Genomic DNA, 20,296 nt, shown 5'->3' with positions numbered 1-20,296 from the left:
GTAGCTTAACTAAACTACAATAGGTCACTGATTAGCAATCAGTCCTACTTTTTATAGTTTATTTCTATGAGTCTATAAATACACGACCTGTGGTTTAAGCAGACAGCTTACAACAACAATAATGTGCAACACACCAATATACTAAAGGCTGCTAGAGACAGGAACTCTCCCACTCTTCCAACAGAAAAGACTTGGGCAGAAATTCAAATTGTTCAGGAGGATTCAGACTTAGTGGGTCACTTCATTTTTGGAAAGGAAATTAGCTGGATCATTACATTATTTCGACCCTTGTGTACATTCTAAACAAAATAATTTGGGATGATGCAGTGAGGCTTGCAGATATATCAATTAAATGGAACGTTTTCCTTTTTCCAAGTTGCACTTTTGCAATCAGTTTGACAACAGTAGGATTACAGGAGTGTAACTGAAGACTGAATTTGCACAGTCAACATAGATAACTTTGAAGAAAAACAGTCATTTGTCAGTTAAAATTACCACTACCTGTTTGTAACTGTTCACAAAGTTACAGTGAGTTTTAGAAGAAAGCAGTTGACTAGGCAGTCTTGGCTAGTTGAAGATTCACAGCTGCAATAGCAATAGAAATAAATACTTATTTCTCAACTTATTTTTCAAATGATTGGGTGTCTCTTGTACAATATTCTCATATGACTGAAAGTCATGATGCAAAATCACTTTTGGCAGCAATTTCCCATAAAGGTCCTGGTTTTAGGTAATATTATAAATGTACAGTGAAGTAGGGCAACATAATAATATGGCATGTCAAATTTATTTGTAGCTGTAGGCAAAGAAAAATGAAGAAGGGAGAACAGATCCAACATAGTATTACAGCACAATAAAAATATGCTCATTAGGTTTCATAAATTTCATTACAAAGTTGAATGCATACGTTTACATCGCTAATACAGGCTGAAACCTGTGTTACAAGGCTTTCAGCTGGAAATTGCTTCGCTTTACAAATTTCCATCTGAAGTCCTTTAAACAACTACGTCAAAATGCAGAAACTCAATATGAACAGCTACAGCATCCTGCCAGCTTCCTGAACATATCTTTATTATTGGAAGTATGGTTTGTAAAACATCAAAATCGGGTTGTTATACAGAGATTAAGGCTGGGATTTTTAGCAGAAGCTAAGGGAGTTAGGCACTCAGCTCCTGTTGAATTTCAATGAGTCGGGAGCATACATCTCCCTTAGGCTCCTTTGAAAGTCTCAGCATAAATATTAATAACTAACTTTTAACAAGCATTTGGTCATTGGTTTCAATCATCTCAAATATGCCAATGGCTATGTCCCTTTCCCACAAAGATCTTTTCCCATGTGCCATTTTTTGGCAATGCTCTTATATGCATAGTATCACAAAAAGGATCTTCTAAATTTCTCTCTCTATCCAGGCCCAACAGAGTTTACGTTTGCTATTTATTGCTTAGATCTTTTGTGCTCTCTCTTGTATCTCCCTAAGATGCTGCATTTTAAGAGTAACAGCGAATTCACATCATGTAGCACGACTGCTATTACTCAGAGAGAAAACAGGAAAGAAAAGTCAGAATACAGAAGACCAAGATGCTATGGATATTCTAATTACCCCATGAAAACATGTATCTTGCAAAAAGTTAAATGCTGACTCGACAACTGCATTTAAATGAGATCCAGTTTCACCTTAATTACATAGTAGTGCTACATTTTTCATATCTTTCATTTTTAATTCCAACACTACAGCTAAGCTCTAACACCTTGAAATGTGTGTGATTCCATGCAGTACATGATGCTGAGAGCTATGAGCCAGATCAGAGTTGTGCCAGACCGCCACCTGACAAGGTACTCTGTGCATGTGTGTTGTGCTGGATCCAAGTTGTCATGCAGTTTTGGAATGACAAATATAATGCAGATTGTACTTGTGTGGATATTATGCAGACACAAACTATAGGTCTGTATTGCTCCACTCCATCTTTTGTATCAGGGAAGCAACTTGCTCCCAGAGTGAAACTGGCCTCAATACAGTGCTTATGCAACTCCTTAGCATATTCCATCACCATTTCCTTTGTTATCTGTTCCTTCTTTCTCAGAAGTGTACTGTGAGGCATTGGCACCACTGAGAGTGCTCAGATTTATCACTATGGGATGACGGAACCTCATGCAAATACCACTCTGCGTGTCCTCATCTCCTCTGGCTGAGCCCTCTGAACTCCAGTTTTGCCCTTCACAAGGTGAAGTATCAATAATACCTCATTTTAATGAGAAGGTGTTAGTCCTGCTTCTCTATTATCTTTATTCCTTACCGCTTCTCCTGAATGATGTTTCTGTTGTTTGCTACTACTCTTCCTCTCTCAAGCCACTTCATCAATTTACAAATTTTAAGATGCAATTCCACTTATCCTAGTATTTCATTCTTCTGATTCCATAAGAGGGTTCAAACTTTGTCTCACAGCAATAGCTTGCAGTCCTTACATGTGTCTTGCTGAACACAGAACAGTTTATCTAACCCACAGTCTGGAAAATCCTGCAGTGCCAATCCCCTACAAATTGTTTCACAAATATGCTGTTTTATTAACTGTGCAAACTGGAGTATGGTAACTAATACTACTCTATCAGTCTCAGTTTACTTTCTATTATAACATTTCCATAAAACCATACATACGTATCCTTGTATGCTTTGCATTTTCATGGAGTGTTACTGGCAGGAGATTTGTGGCTGCTGCACATACACAATAACCAATATTGAGGTGAAAAGACAGTTCAGACTTCTGATAATTCAGTATACCTCCAGTAAGTGCAAAGAATTGCATCTGCTCACATTAGGGGTAGATTTTGCTTTTCGGAAGCTATAAGGAAATTAAATATTTGTGTTCAAATTTGATTCTTCCATAGGTTCAGTTTTTGTCCTGTTTAAACTTGTAACTGTGACAATATAAAGATATAACAAAATATAAAATCTAGCATCACAGAGGACTGTGTAATGAGAATCCAGAAAAGCTGATCAAATGTACGTTAGGTTAATAACAGAATCAATACATGATTTCACATTGTCATCTCCAAAACTCAACAAGCTATTCTCTGGCCTTAATGCATTTAAACCATTATTTCAAGGGAAATGCCATGAATGTTGAAGAACTACCTTGCCTGGGCATGAGATACCAAACCTCCAGTACATACGTGACTTCTATAAAAAGGAAGATAAAGAACTTCTCTCCTTTTCGACTTGGATAAGAGAAGAAAGAAAATAAAAGCATTAGAATGCAAAAGGAATTATTTAGATAGCATAAACTCTTCTCAGCTATTAGGACAGTTAGATATTACAAGAGCTACTTAGAAGGGCCGATGCGCTTTTAAGAGCAGATGAGGCAAATATCTGCAAAAAACACTTCAATTTTAATCTGCCAAGGAGTGGGCTAGGATGCCTCTCCACATTCCCTCTATATATGATGCTATGATTAATAACCAGATCACACGCTAACTAAGGTGTGTCACAGGAGGAAACTGCAGTAATGCAACATAAGTAAGTTAAAAATTCTGCCTCTATTCTGAGGGCAACAGCCCTGATCGGAGTGCACTGTCTGTAGAAGCAGAGCAGACCTCCAGGGAGCTCCCACACCAATGTTATCTCTGAGCTGCACCTGCATGCCGGCTCAGCCTGCCGCTCCATGGCCTGGCAGGTATTTGCAGCTGCACTACTCACCTTCTGCTCTGTGGGTGCATCACTGCAATTCAGAGATTCCTTAGACTGCTCCAGTAGGACACACAAAATCTCTGCTACATCTTTATAACCTCCTGAACTGTGGCGTGGCAAAACTGTGAATGTATTATGCTCAGAGACCTGGCAGAAGGGGTATACACCTTTGTAAACGAATAGAGTAAGTCAGACTAAGATTACTAAGATTCTATTGCATTAAATAGAAAAGATAGAAAAAGAAAAAGATTGAGGTCCCAGAGGAGAAGAAAAGAACATGTTAGAGAATATTTAGGTAATTAAGGTGATTTCAGACAGTCTAGACCTGATGATTTTCATCATAAAATATGCAGAGAACAAGCTGAAGGAATCTCAGAAGTGATTATCTATGAGAACTTGGAGAGAAAGAGATATTAAAAGGATAAACCCAGTCCTAATATTAAAAAGTGTGTGTATGTGCTAAGGGCTGTGAGGGGCAAGAGTAGCTGGAAAAATGTTATTGAATAGCTTAACTTCAACTGCTAGGGAAAAAGAAAAAGGAAGTAAAAGTTCTTTGTAAGCATCTGGAAGATTATAAGAAGGCAGGTAACAGCCAACGCACATTTTGTAAGAACAAATTACGGCCAACAAACACCATTTCCTTCTGTGACACAGTATGGAGGTAACCACCTAAGGGAGAAGCTCTCTGTCTTTCCCAGGTCTGGCTCTCTCCAAAGCTTCACAACAGAGGGATGCTTTCTAAGCTCGCAGATGGCACCAAAGAGGGAAGGTCTGCAGGAATGCTGGAGAATGGGAATAGAAACCAAGGTTTTGACTAACTGAAAATGTAGTACAGAGGCGGAAGGGAAAGATAAACCTGAACAAGGCTAAAGAGAACAACTAGGTTTATGGAGCAACGAGCAGAATCAGAAATGCAGGACTGAGGACAGCAAGAGAGCTAGGTAGTAGATTACAAAATGAGCGTGAACCAACTGCATCATGCTGTCCCATAAAATAGGAACTGCGGCCTGGACTGCATCAGAACTACCCCCACAACAATGTGCTGTTCTGAGGCCTCACTTTTAACATCAATCCTGCGCACTGCAGAGAGATGTGGACAGACAAGGAAATCTGGAGGAGGGTGAGAGTGAAAATGACCAAGGGACCATAACCTGTGACAAAGAATTTGAGTTGTTCAGCCTAAGGAAAAAAGTGGTGTGTATACAGCATTTGAGGAATGCAACAGCCTTAAAGAAGACAAGTGTCAGTCGCCAGGAGGAATGAAGTAATGTTTGGATCCAGAGGAACAGGGCATATAATTGTATGCAATTGTAGGAAGGAAGATTTTTCCTAATAGTAAAGACACTAAAACTTGGGAATAGCCTGTCTAGTGAGACTGGAAAGTTCCCACTATTAGAAGTCCTGACCATAAAATTAGAGGAATGTCTGTCAGAGCTGACATTAGTATCCTGCATGTTATGCTTTGAAGGACACATATGGACTGGAAGATGCATTAAGGTACCTTCTACCCTATTTGTCTATAATTATGGGGTAATTGATGCATTCCATTATTCTATCAATTGGCATGAGATTTCCTAAATCCCAAAGCTTTATTTCTCCTATAGCTCCCCAGATGTCAATAAAATCTTCTTTTTTTACCTTTACAGTTCTAACATGTTTCAAACTTAGAGGAAAATACGTCTATTTCTTGCTTTCCAATGAACCGTGGGTTCGATGCTCTAAATCTAACACTTTTTCTTGTCTTGTATTAACATAAAATATTTCAAGCTGTTCAGAGATTGAATTTAATCCTCCTTACAATAATCCAAATTCAAATCCTCATTTCAATTATCTCTGTATTCTGTAGAATCCCTCAAATGATTCAATGCTGAAGTATTATATGTGTTATAATTTGAAACTCAGAAGTTATGAATGGAAGCAGATTATATCTTATTAAAATGTTAATTCCAGTCCTTTGAGATAATTGTAACTACAAGCAATTGGTTAATGTGTCAGAAATAAACACTGTCAGAAATAATTGAACAAAAATAAGCATATGGACCTCATTCACTTCAGAAAAATGATAGCAAGGCAGAATTATAGGATCGATTTTCAGCTGCACAGATACAGGTAAAGACCTTGTCCCCAAAACAGTAATTTTGCATACTTCTTTATGTATCTATATTTTAAATTTTAAACTTAATTTTCCCTTCTGTATTTATATATTGAGCTGAAATTCTAAGGCCTCACAACACAATATGCACAGTGCTGAGTGATAGAGTAATGCCATCCTGGCATTAACCAATACAGTAACCAAATGCACAGGGCTAGAAAACCCCTATTTGTCCAGCTCTACCCTAAGCAGAGAGTGACCAACCAACAGAGCATTTGGGGAAGGATCTGAGAGTGTCCTGAATTATCTCATGACAAGTACAGCTGAAAACTGTAAAAGTAAATATGAAAGGATAAAAATTATTCTTAACAGAATCCTAGTCAAACAAAATAAGAAAGGGAGAAACAGTAAGATATGAAAAAGATAAGGTGTACTACTCTGAAGCTTAATTCAAGATCTACATACAGATTTACTGGAGACAGTTCCATTCAACATGCTATCAAGTCCAGATCCATTTATTGTCATGAGCAGCTGCGCCACAATCAATTATATTACTCATGTGAGTAAGTAGAGAAGCTGACCTTTACAAAGGTAACAACAGTTTCCAATTATTGTTAAAGTAGAAGTACATAAATCAATCCTACAAAACACTTTGAATAATGATATATGTAGGTTTTTCTGAAAGTAATGCCTCCTATTAATTTCCACACACAGTACAACAGATACAAAGAGAACAATAACACGTTAATAAAATAGTTCTATTTGTTCAACATGGTCATCACCATTTTCACCACTCATGAACAAAAGCCTGCATGTCATACTTGTAAAAATCTGCACCAGCAGAGACGACCCATTGCCACTGCTGAAACTCACCACCCACAGCCTCACTGTGCTCATATCCACTGTTTGGTCTCCACAAATGTTCGACACATGAATGTCAATGGGTGCCATTCTTTTCACTTAGAAGAATTTTTTTTTTCCTTTGTTTAATATACACTTCCATGCAAGACACCTTTCTATCAGACTGCCTCTCTGCTCCCATCTGTCACACAGCAACAACATGTAACGGAATACCGGTGAGAAATTTCAGCCTCTACCGCCATACCGCCAATATTTGTCTCCGCCATCATGGGCCAACATAATAAAATTGGAGGCATTACTTTCAGAGAAGATTCCACATGAAGCACTCACTATCTAATTCCCATCAAATGACATTCTGTATAGAGGGGTCTCAGGTACCATATCATCCCTTCTTGACTGCCTTTTATCAACAAACAAACAAATCAACAAGTCAATGGCCAAAGCAAAAAGCTAGGGCTAAGAACATATTATTGTGATGCATCCCAGCATACTAGTAGGAGCAGCAAAACAATGAGCAAACACAGCATAATCCTGGAGGAGTAAAAGGTTTAAAAGCACATTGTTTAGAAATCCACACAACAGAATACCCCCTGAACTCTAGACTTATTTTAGCATATATTTTTCTTCAAAATCTTCACTTAAACAGACAATGCACACAGTGTTGTGCCTTTTTCCACTGAAAAGATAACCTTCAGAATGTAAATCAATGCACTTTTGCCCTGGTAATCCAGTCTTGCAGAAAGCTGTCTCCAGCTAAACAATATCAGCAGAAAAAGGCATATTAAGCCTTCACTCTTCAGTAGGATATTCACCCCAGTGAAGTGCTCATTTCAAATCCAGGGTGAGATCATTTTAAATGCTACTGGCGCAGTCAATCTAAGAAACATCTGACTGTCTGTCTCAGTTGTTATTTAAATTGGGAACGTGTCAATGAAGTTGTAACATTTTGGTAGTCCTAATTATCAAGACTTTAAAAAGGCATTAAATCGTTGGGCTACTTTTGCCCCTGAACAAGCCAGTATTGGCATACTCCCTTGTATTCTTCCTTGCCTCTCACTGCAGAGGACACTGCAGGAGTGTTCCTGTGGAGGTCTGGAAGCACTCTGCATTGACCAAACATATGTTGGAGGAGCAAAGCAAAAGGTGTGTTCATACCCCATCCTCATGTCTGGTTAAAAGCAAAAATGAGAGAAAATGTACCATTCCTCAATTTACAATTACACAAGGTCATAAACATACTGTATACAGCAACACACAGCAACTCAATACATGGCTCTGTGGGATTCTGCTTCCCGGTACTCAGCTTAACAGCCACAGAATTAACACCTCAACAAAAGGTGCATCTTATAAAAAAGGGAAGCAGTTATGTATAAATAAATAAATATATATGTAGCTCTGTAGCAGCAGTGAGGATATGTACTAGCTAGCAGCTTGTGAAGATGTCATTCTGAAAAAGAGTAAGGAGATCACACGCTTTCAAGGCCAATTGAATTGCTGCCATACTGCAAGATGCTTGAGCCCATCCCAAGTATAGAAATTGCTGCTCTTACTCTGTTCTGTTTTCTCGTAAGATGCAAAAGCCTGTTCTCTCCCACCCATAGTAAGCTGCACAAGACTCAAGGATTTAATAACGGTTTCCTTTGAGCTTACTGTGATCAGGTCTATGTACAACTACCCCTCTTATTTACATTTCAGGTTTTGAAATGGCACACCTACAGTCAAGCCCATACATTTTACAATCCCATAAGCATCAAGCAAAGCTGACTCCATCTGATTTCCTTGAAGGAAAACTGAAACAGTTCTCATTTTTAAAACTTCATACAAAACAAGTGAACTTTTCAAAATGACATTATTCGAAGAGAACAGTGAATCCTAATACAGCGAGACAAGGATTCCTGAGGTCAGAAACATCAGCTTTACAGAAATGTCCTAAGGGATGCCTGAATGTATTATCTCAAGACCTTTAACCTCTCACTTAGGCCCTACTGCCCGTCACTCCACTATCAATCCATTTCTAACATTTTATTTGGCTATGAACTTCTTGGAATGACAAGAGGATGATTCATAACATATAGTAAGGCTTCCAGGAAGCTTTTTCACTCAAGCTACAGGGTAAGTGAATCAGCCTTTTGCTTTCTCCCAGGAACTACTTATCTTCAATCTTTCAATTAAAGGTCAAAAAATGAAAGAAGACAGCTCAGTCATCTATTATCCTTTCCCCCTTTTCTTATTGTAAGCAGCTCTGTTCTTTACATAGTTGTGTCTTAACCAGTTTGAGATTGTTTTCATTGGCAGAAACAAAAAAATCATCTTGCAAATTTAAAGAACAAAAGGAAAAATGCACAGAGTGATGGCAATTCCTCTTGTGACTCTTTTGGACATTAGGTAGCTTAGGTCCTTCTGACAGAAGCAAATGCAAAGCTTTTATCATAGGTTAGCAAATAGAACGTCAATTTGATAGGCTTAAAGAGAAGTATCTTTTGCACCTGCTTGGTCAGAAAGGAAAATACAGAAACGGGAAGTATGACTGCTGTTTGGCTTTGTTGTCTGAATTTCAGGGCAGAGGGGAGTTGGTTTCGGATTTTATCAGACATGCATATAGTGAAAAGTAACCAAGGATGTGGATTAGCATACTATGCCTATTTCATCGTTGCCCTAAGGCCCTGTTTTATCAGCTCAGACAGAGCTCAGGTGGGTCACTGGCAGACCCAGATCTCGTTAAAGAATACACTTGGCACTGAAAGTCTCCATGCAGGTCAAAGAAGCGGCTCCACATGCCCCATGCCAAGCCCAGGCACAAGCCTAATAGAAACACAGGGTGATTATGAGGAGGTGAGAGTCACAGGAGAGGAAAGCCTGTGAAGAAAAAATAAATGAAGGATAAGCTGAAAAAAATGGTGCTCTGGTCAAACCAAAACAATTTGAGATTTCCTTCTACGCTGTTTCTTCTATGGGGAAAAAAAAAAAAAAAAAGTAATTTTTTATTATTTACAGATTAATCAGTAAACGTATTTTGAGGCACAAAAAAATGGTTTGCTTCACCTAACTCAGACAGTTTACCTTTTCTTTTGTTATCAGAGGATTGTGTTCCTATATAAAATATTGCACCGAAAAGTTTCAAGGGTTTTGGTTTTCTCAGGGGGGGGGGTTGAGATAATAAACTGTTTTGGCATTCATAAAAATCCTTTACCTTGTCCCTGGTTGTATTTTTATTCCTCAGAAACTCTAATCATTGCTGAAATAAAAGATTGCTGAAATAAAAGTGCTGTAACACTACACTCCCACAGTTAGCTGCTTGTAAGCGGGCAAAAGACGGTTAAACCCCCAAAAGCTTTGGCTCTCTGCCCCAGACAGAGCTCATCATTGGTGAGGGTCTGTGAGAGGAGTAGTGGGAGCCCCCACCTCTGTCAGTTTGTCCCTTGCCAGCATGAGTGCATATACTGTGCATACTGCCTGGATAGGATGGATCACTGTGCTACTGTGGGAGAACCACCTCCAGTTTCATCTCTGTGCTCACGTTGCGCTGCGGCCCAGATGTGCAGCCCAGCAGGTGGGAGCCAGACCCCTTCAAAGGGGGGGGGGGGATGGCCAGCAGAAAGGCTAGGGGCTAGTTCACATTGTGAGCTACAGCTACGGACTCAGGAGAACTATGATTTACTGCAACATGATCAGCTTGTTTGACAGATGAGCCCATGAAGAATAGCAGGAACCAGCTGCTGAGCACTCAGTGCAGCCTGGCGCGGCACCAAGCCCTGCGCAGGGGCTCAGCAACATCCCCTGCTGCTGTGCCTGCATGCCCAGCTGAACTCACTGAGCACAGCCACGCTCGGTTCAAAGGCAATCTTGCATATCTGGGGAGGAAAAAATGATTAATGGTTAATTCTGAATTAAACTGTGAGCACAAGATTGAATTTCCTTCATGAATGACAGTGTGTGTTAGTGTTAGTAGCTGTGTCACACACCAGCTCCATCTTGCTTGTTCATTACAAAGCCGATAATGGGACTAACAGAGCATGTGCACCAAGTGGTTGCTTTCTGCAGCTCCTGACTTGGGCTCAGCACTGCGTGCCCGACTGACAATGGGAGTGCTCAGGCACAGGCTCCTGATTTGTCACCTGGCTACCCTTGCACACAGCTGTACCTCTTGATATAGATGAAACAGAGCTGCTGTTTGTTCCCTTTCAAAGAGGGAAATGTTCTTTTAAATCGGTAAATGATCCTTGGCACAGTTAAAGGAAAAAGTTTACAAAGAAAATGAGTCCTCTCCATGACCTGAAAAAAGCCACATTCCTCTGCGCCAGCTCTTCACAGTGCTTTGTGTGGGTGTAAAAGACCTGAGTGAGGAGCAGGGCCCTAGTGAACTCCCTGCAACCATAGCACAGCTCCCCATCACCTCTCTAACATTTACAGACTTATTTTCTAGATAATTTAGAGTCTAATCTATCTCACACCTACCCTCAGCCATGTGTTCAAATCTATGCACTTATGCTTATGTATGCATCATTGAGATTTTTGCATGCTGATATGTTTTTTAGGGGTACAATGATTCATTTCCCATCATTTGTTTATCATTTCCCATCACATGTCTTGACCTAGTACAAGCAGTCAATGGAACTGCACATTTACATCATGTATGCCTCTGGCTCCTCTCTTTATAAGAATGGCCTTCTTTGAATTGTGTAATTGAAAATAGAAGTTCAGATGACTGAACTTTTCAGAAGTCATAACAACTCTTGACTGATACCCACATCTCACCAAATAGGAATCAAAAGCAGCGTTTTGGTCCACTGTTCTTATTTCTTCTACACGTTGTGAGGCTAAGACAGAGGGATAAATTACAAAGACCCTATTTATTTCAGTGATACTGAATCGACCCCATGTCTTTCTGTGTTGCGTTCCAAGTGTGACTTGGTTTCATGCTAAAGGGAGTCACATTATCAACACTTCACAGGGGCCCGCATGGGGTTGCAATGTAATGGTTTCCTCTGTGCCCTATGATCTGAAACATATATCTCTGCATCTTATTTGGAAAAAAAAAAAATCAATATAAAATCAAAATCAATATTTGCTTGCAAATCTCTGCTCCCAAGTCTAAGGAAACCACCCAACATTTGTGCTTGAAAGAGCTTCTAGGGATCAAAGAAAGTGTGGAATGAGGAGATGCAACTTCCATAATAGCCTATCAAGTGCTCAAAATCTGAAGGCACCAGACTGGTGAAGTGAAACCCGTTCATCCCCTCCTATTTGTGGTTTTCAAGCTGGCCTCACCTTGACAGCACTCTGAAGGCCTTGTGTGACTGTGGATGTCAAGGAAATGAATGTAAGGAAGTTATCCTAAGGATGAATTATTCAACAGTTTCAAAGGAAATGAGAAAAAAGCTCAAAGACGCAAGAATATAATCAGCGAATTCATAGCAGGTTGTCCAGAATCAGGCCCAGTTACAACAGTGCAAGAAATATGACTGAATTCAGACAGAAAAAAAAAACCAAAAAACCTAACTAAAACAAAAGAGAGACCAGAGCTATGGCAGAATAAGCAATAAAAAGTGAAGAATCTTTCTGGAGTCAGCTGTTTAGTAATCTGCTTTTTAAAATACATTGAATATGCTGGCAAACATCCACACACTTTATATATATCACCCACAGAAGAGTCTACCAGTCTATCATTCTCAATAGGCATTGAAAGGCAGTAAATGTCTCCTTGTTGTGTTCTGAAAGTCTTCCAGGTCCAAGCTATCACTTACACTGAAGGTTATATGACGTTTGAGGAATGGAACATTTCCAAAACAAACAAAACGCTCAGAGAAAAAGTACAGGCTGTGGATACATCGTTGGCTGTAACAATGCTAAGAGGACTCTGAGAAGAGAACAAGGTGTTATTCAATTGCTGGATTATTACCATCATTTCAGTATGGGCATAAAATTACATCTGACCACAGGTCAGACACACTACTGTCTGGAGCAGAGTGTAATTACACCAGCAGTTTTCTTCTTCCTAGCATAGCCCAAATACAGACTCACCAGCTCCTGCAATCTTCCACATGGCTTTAATTTATCACATCTTGCTAAAACATTTTATTCTCTTTGATAATGAACACCAACAATAAAGACAGCAGCTTCAAAGTGTACTGTCAGTCCTTTTACCCTAATAGCTCACTCACGCAGACACCCTGGGCTTCCTATCAACTTTCAGAGCTCTTAAATGTAGAAAAAAGTCAAGGTCGCTCAAGAGAGTCAATCTCTATTCACAAGGAAGGGACTAGCAGCACACTGTAAGAGAGCCTTGTCATTGCAAAAAAAAAAAAAAACAAACTTCACGTTTTCTTGGAACTGAAAAGTTGACTATGTACTATTTAGATATTCTGCACATCACAATCACTGAGCTTTCCTCTGAATGCATATTTATACAGCAGGTGGCATTGTCAGTGAATGAAGAACCAGACAAATGTTGAGTGTCTCACTTTCCTAAACATGAAGTTGAAAACCCTTTGATCAGACATTTCCTGCTTTGCCATTCCATTTCGAGAACAAAGTAAGAACTACTTGTAGCAACGTGAGCAAGCAAGGCTTTCACTGAGTTTTAATGAATTAGTGTTTTGCTGAGCAGCTTTGTATCTTGTTCTTGGCTAGTGTTAGATATGAATGGCAGTGACAGCTTAATATACACTTTCCCAGATGCTGAACATTAGTGTAATTTGAGGGGCCAGAAAAATGATTTCTGGAAAATACAAAGAGAAAAAAATCTCGTTCTGAGGATGGATTTTTTTTTTTTCTTTAAACACATACAAAAGTAGATACGGATCCTTAGTAACAGTGGGCATGAAACAGCCTAGCAAAGTGCCCTAAGACAGTTATTTGACATTCCCCATGATATAAGAGGCTGTGTAGGAAGTATATTCCCAGCCAGCTGTGCATCACCTGCATCCTGTCAGCCACAGGCGGGGAAGCTGCTGGGTGTGCAGGGGCACACGGTGCTCCAGGCAGCCCCACGCCAGCAGTGTACTGCAGGACTCATTAGTTGGCAGCTTTCTGCAGCTCTTTCATTGGCTTCTCCCCCCTGGTGATGTTGGAAGTCTGGAAGAACATGCATGCTAAACTCCTTCCCCATCTTTGAGAGCCGCCCTGAGATTTTGACTCTCCACACTTGACTTGTAAAACATCAGCAGCCTGTTTCTCCCGTTGCCCCTTTCAGAGAGGGAGTAATTCCGTGGCCGAGAGAGAAATGCTGTGGCAGATGCAAAGGGCTGTTTCCAGATTTTTCTTTTCAACATACGTTTGTCATTTTACACTTGTATTTCAACACGGCTTACCTGCTTTTAACTTTAATTAACTTCTGCTACTAACACTTCATATATTGCTCTGAGTTTGAGGGCATGATAGGCAAACATTACAATAGTTAAGCAGGTGAAAAATATCAACAATAAGCAGGGGATTTATTGTAATCAGTCAATATGCTCAGCCTTGCAACTGCTCAGTACTTTATGCTCCATAATTACATGGTTGCCACAGTGTAGCCATTCAACAGTGTTATAATTAGTGAGTAATTAACTGAAGAATTTGATGACATGCTGCAGAGCACAAAGCATGTGTGCTGTTGATAGCAAAAGAATTCATCACCTGTCTTCGTAACAATTCTCTGAAGCCACCATGAAAACCCATTGTTTCTCATTTGTGATTTTCAGAACTTTCCAGGTGCTGTACAAGATCAGAGACGTTTATAGATGGTTGAGACCCTAGCACAGCAGTTAGGCACTATGCTGTTATTGAAATCAGCCATATTTAGTTGCTTTTGTGAATCTCAGCTCTACATGTACACACATATAAGGCTGTTTCAATACATCCATACACTCAGAGATATATATCTCCCTCTATTGGTGTGTGTGCGTATATCTATATGCTTACGTCTGTAGGATTAAAGTTATGTGAATATAGCTGAACCATAGTAAGCAATAAATTAAAATAGCTATTCTGTTAGAAAACAGTCTAGTTAAAGGCAACTTTTTTTTAACATCTGTAAATTAGTAATATTTGTCAACATACCTAATGAAGTTACAGTAGCAGAACTGCAGAGCAGCACAGAACGCTTGTGCAAGCTTCTGAGCAGGAGAGATGTGAAAAGGCACAGGGAGGTCCGGCTGATCCCTGGCAAGGAAGTGCAGGATGTACGTGGATAGTAGAGAAGGGTTGCAGTTTTCATGCCAGATGAGGGAAAAAAAATCTGCATGTGAAAAGCTGAATGCCACCCTGAAAGCTGCTTTCCGTTTCTCATGCCAAGTCTTGGCCTCTGCGTAGGACCAGTGACATGTTTCACTTTGATATTTTCAATCCATTGTTTTTCTGAACATGGTTTTTTTTTTCACAGCTTTTTAGGTTATCCAAGTATTCCGGACAATTTAAAGGCTCTTCCTTATCCTTTTGTTAGAACAACAGCACTGCTCGCTGTGCGTGTCTGTACATAATCTCCAGTAATCTTTGCCAGCAGAGAGCTGGAACACCTCCCAATTGTGTTGTCTTTTAAGAGAATTATTTTACATTTTTTGGTTGTGGTGCCTGAAACATTTAGTCACATATATACTGGAAAGACAGACATTCCTTACGGAGTGACTGTGTCAGCTTGAATTTGACAGAGCAAGCCAGTGAGAGCTATTTGCTCTCCTGAACTGAATACATGAATAAATAAATAAATAAATTCCTCAGAAAGCTATCAAACATTGCAAAGCAGTTACAGATGTAAACACAACAGCCTATAATTTCCCAGTGAATGTCAGGTTGGAACAGCGTAGGCGGTGCTAAAAATCTACCTGTGACTTTCTAATGAAGCCCTCATTACTGCAGCCTCAATTTTGGATTAGCCAAGAGTTCCTAAAATTTACTTCCATACGAAGAGAATGTGTTCCGGTGCAATACCATCTCATCAGCTATTTCACAGGCTGATCCAGAAAGCCCTGACACAAGATTTTAAAGCAAATTTGGTTTGGTGGCCTACTGACTTCACGAGATGTAACTCTCTTCTTTCACCTTTTTAGAATACAGATTTTGAAATTAATGATGACAAATTCAATGTTGGTACTTTGAAAAATTTACTCTGCAGTCCATAAAGCTTCGGCCATCGCCGTGGCCCTGGTGCAGCCCTCAGGGCAGGTTGGACATGCTGTGCCAGACCCAGGGGCTGGCATGCCTCCTGCAGCAGCTGGCATTTCAAGTTGCTTTCTGCCATGTGTTGTGGCCAAAGCCCCCCTGCCAGATGTGCTGCCCACATAAACCTGAAGTGCACCTGCCTCTGCCTTGGGCACAGTGATTGGATGCATAGCAAAATTACACTGAGCCCTCTGTTACCACAGGTGGGAATACGGGAGGAAGAAAAAAATCATGTTTCTTATATTTAGGAAGCAAATGAGCCTGCTGTGTGTGAGGGATATCAGCAGGGCAGTGTGATAAGCAGATGCCTGTGTTTATTTGCAAAGCAGATTCCTCAGGAAGCCAGGCTGCCCTTGTGCTGCCCGGCACCACACCTCAGCCTCACCTTCCCGATAACCCAGCGGTGAGAGAGATTGCAGCCTTGTTCTCACTCTCCTTTACAACCTCCTCTTTGCTGTGCTTGCCAAGAGAAGGACCTGTCTGGTAGTACTTAGCAGGATTTCCTGTCAGCTTTTCATATCCGTTAGATACCAGAATGAGATTGAAACTCACCTGAGAGCCATCACACAGAAATGACTGGTCAGCTCTAAAGAACCCGAGTGAGTCAGATTTTCACCAGTGACACAGGACCAAACCCCCTCAGCCATGCAGCCCCCCTCTGCTATTTGCAGGAGACAGAGGAAGGATATTTTGCAGTTGTTAGTGGTGGCCTAACAATCTCCAGCAACCACACCAAGGACGGGACTCAGAGCAAGGGCCTTCACAGCCCCTGCCTGAAACACGCACACAAATTGAGATGCATTCCTCACAGCATGCTGGATTTATCATAGATTCTCCACAAAGCGACTGTCACGTGCTTGCAGGCTTTTTGGCTATGAAGCTGACCTTAATTGTTTATAGGTGTTTCCAGATTATGGGGAAAAAATGCCACCTAGACAATTCTATTAGCAAGCTAATCAAAAGAGAGCACAGGGTCTGATGGCGCTCAGCAAGGAGGAGCACTTGGCCATACCTAATGCTTCACTGAGGGGGCAGGGTGTATAAATGCAGCAGTACATCAATAGCAGGTGAATCAATTGATACAGAAATTAGATGTCATGTACAGCAACTTGGCCTTTATTGCTTTTCCAATATAGCTCATCTTTTGCTCTCTTCATTACCATTAAATAATACTTGGGAAGTAGAGCTCTTTTGCAGTTTCTCTATTTAAAAGGTGGACTTTTATTGCACAGATTTTTTTTTGTTCTTGACAAGAGTCGAGAACATCTATTTGCGTTTATTACTTTGGGTAATAAAGCATTTAGGGAAACAAATGCAGAAGATACCACTTTAATCAAAACTGATAGCACTGAAATCTTCAAACAGCAGTAGGATGCTGACAGAACTCCAAGTCTTTTAGCAGCTCAGTCTGCATCGAGACCAAGTAGCATTGGCTACAGAAAGTAATGAGGCATTTCTAAAAGGTTTCTGACATGGAACTGACAACACATGTGTCTTGTTTTTACTTAGGCAAGTGTTCCCTGGTTGCAAATGGAACACACGTCTGTATATACATGTCTGTGGGACAAGGGGGACTTTTCCACTGCCCTAAGGCAGATGGGAGATGCTGTCCTTTCCGGCCAAACAAGGGTAAGAGCTGCAGTGAGCTCAGGCACTGTGCCTTGTTTTTGTATCCAGTAGGTGGACAGCTGTCCTGTAAATGTAGGTTCTCTGCCCCAAATACATCATTTTATCATACAGTTGGTCTTTAGTACAAAGTTGACTTAGACAGCTTAAATGTCAGATACACACTATGTTGTCTGCTTTTACAAAAAAAGCACTTATTGAGGAGTTTTAACATCCTTAAGATCCTTAAGTCAACCAAGCCTAATTTCTGTGATGGTACATAGATTATAACTCCTGTATTGTGTCGTGAACCCAGAGAGTGCTAAAGCACAAAGTGCCGAGAGATTAGAACAATCTTAAAAAGAGTATCCTCACTTCTAAGCACCATTATTGAAAGCAACAATGCATTTTCCCCAGGGACACACAGTCCCTGTGCGGTGTTGAGGTGCATGGAGGAAACAGGAGAAAGTCTTGCCACAAGCCAGGCACCGAAGTCCTGTGCCATGTCCTATTTTCAGCTACTGTGACTCTGAGGGATGAATATGGACATACACAACATCACTTCTGGGTACCTGGGTGTGTCAGAGGAGCAGAAATGGCACCCAGCTCATCATTTCCTATTCCCAGTTGTTAGGTAACAATTCTCCACAAAATTTGCCTTCCCAGTGTGAAAGGAATTAGGAAAGAATAATAAGCAGGCATCAGCTGAAAGTCATTACACCCTCAAGATCTTCTCTGTGGATTCACACAAATAGGGTTCTCTGTCCTAAACAAAAGTATTAGGGCAATTATACATCTGTGACAAAGCTCACAGCATGCCCATGGAGGGGATCTGACACTAGTCCAGCTATTGGGTTTTGTAGAACAGTGCAACTCTAAATCTTTGTAATCCCATTATGGAAATGACAACGGGAAACAACCCTTCCTCAGCCTAAGTCAATGTCAATGTCAATTTCTAGTGACAGCTTTTCAGCAAAATCATCTTTTCTAGGACTGGCAAGAAAAGAAGAGCTACAGGGCAACGATACATCCTCCATAGAAGGAGACTACACAGACAATAGGAATGTACTGTACTAATTTTACCACTTACAGGGAAATCTGAGCTGTAACCAAAAGTTTTTCAAGGGCTAAAGATACATAGACACAACTGAAAGTTTCAGTGTAAAAGGTGATTTGTGAAACTTACTGAAGCTCAAGTCATGTAATTTGCACAGGATCTATTCATTTCTCCTTTTTATGTGAATTTATTCTTTGGTTGTAAATTCACCTGCAAGGCCATATGAAGAACAGGGCAATGTGCTGTACAGTGAAGACAAATAAGACATGGATAAAACTGCACTTAAATATATTAGATATTACCTGAAACCTATTAAATGTTTAACATATCCTTGAACCTGTCTATAAAACAATATTAATTTCTCCCTGTTTTTCAGGAAGAGACTTAGGGGTACACTGAATGAGGACAGTGAAACCTGTGGATTCTCTTCTAAGAATTTCATCCTCAGACTTCAAAATCTCTTTTCTTTTTCTTTTTCTTTCTTCTTCTTCTTTTTTTTTTTTTGATAAAAATTTCCTTTTAGAGAAATGCAACATCATATATAGAAAATAAACCAAATACCTGTTGAAAATACCAAGAACCATTTATCCTGGTTCTTTTGACTAGCTTGCATGCAGCAAAATAAATCAGATGGATGTCCCACCCATGACAACCAGAAAGGACATTTTTCAAACTGTATGAGCAGCTCAAACGAGTTTCAAACTGGTGAGGGAAAGGTGTGTGTAAAATCCTATTAGAAAATAATGGGATTTGTGTGCCTACTGTACTTCAAAAGACAAAAGCTCCTGTACTTCATTTCTTTACCAGTCGTTTTATCTTAAGCAATCTCTGAACCCTTTCTAATGCTCTGATGGGTGGGCTGATCTCATTTAGTCATATTAGCTGAGCACTGACAGTGCTGGCAGCTCAGACGGTGCAGTCCCTCTGCATATTTGAAAATTTTCTCCCTTTCTCACTTTCTAAAGTTGTAAAACACATTTATTTCAGCTTAAGATCATTATTTCCATTCTTTTCAAAAGCTATGCAGCCTGATGATATTCATTTCTCCCTCCCCACACCCCAAAAACATCATCAGTTTTTTGTTTTTGCTTGATCTAGAGGAAAATCTACATGTTCACACAAGCAAACTGCACCCTCAGCTCTCAGCCAGCTACGTAAATCTACCATGCCTAATACTATAACTATGTGCCACACGTGCTCTATATGATGACATAGTGAAAGGCAGACAGTTCTGTAACTCATCAAAAAATGGCATCACTGTTAATTAGGATTAGTATATTAAGCCATGACCTGGCATGCTCTCTGATCCAATGAACACACTGATGTTACCACTCATAAGATTGCTCTCTCACCATAGCGGATCTTCTGAGAAAATTGTCCTGAGATCAGCAAGCAATCATGTTTCTGCTATCTCAGCACCAGATGCAGAAGTACCAGTTTTCAAATGAGAACAGTAAGAAGTAAATCTAAGACTGCTGCCCTATCTTTAAGGGCAGTGTACCTTACATTTTGCAGGAAGATCTGCCATAAACAGCACTTAATAGATCAATGAGAAACAGTAATTTCTTATTGCTCTTAGCAATTATCTTCTGGTCACTATCAGCGTCAAAGGTATGCTTCTACGTGCAGTATCCATAAAAGACACATAGCAGCCATCATAAAGTTACCCAGAACAGAAAAGGAAGCAGTCAGCCTCCTAAGAAATGAAATTTCACTGCTGTTCATTTCTTGTAGATATTCCATTTCCTTAGCTTCAACATTTGAAGGGCATTAGGATGCTGTCACAGCATCACTTGTGGCAAAGACACTTCCATACGAATGACACCATGGTAATGACACGCTGTGCATGGAATCCATTAG

The 20,296-nt window shown here is 40.1% G+C and overlaps 1 protein-coding gene across 3 annotated transcripts in view; it reads right to left on the bottom strand.

The window, feature by feature from the left end:
* Positions 1-20,296, bottom strand: part of SEMA6D (semaphorin 6D) — a 604,413-nt gene that overhangs the window by 253,551 nt on the left and 330,566 nt on the right. The window contains exon 1 of one of the 3 annotated variants that reach the window (XM_040706507.2): positions 14,677-14,780. The exons of the other annotated variants lie outside the window; for them this stretch is intronic. The gene's annotated coding sequence lies outside the window, so the exon portion shown is untranslated. Of the gene's footprint in view, positions 1-14,676; positions 14,781-20,296 lie in introns of those variants that run through there. 3 annotated transcript variants of the gene reach the window in all.

This window comes from Gallus gallus, chromosome 10 (assembly GCF_016699485.2).
Source record: "Gallus gallus isolate bGalGal1 chromosome 10, bGalGal1.mat.broiler.GRCg7b, whole genome shotgun sequence".
Lineage (NCBI taxonomy): Eukaryota > Metazoa > Chordata > Aves > Galliformes > Phasianidae > Gallus > Gallus gallus.
This window is presented reverse-complemented; position numbering and strand designations above follow the sequence as displayed.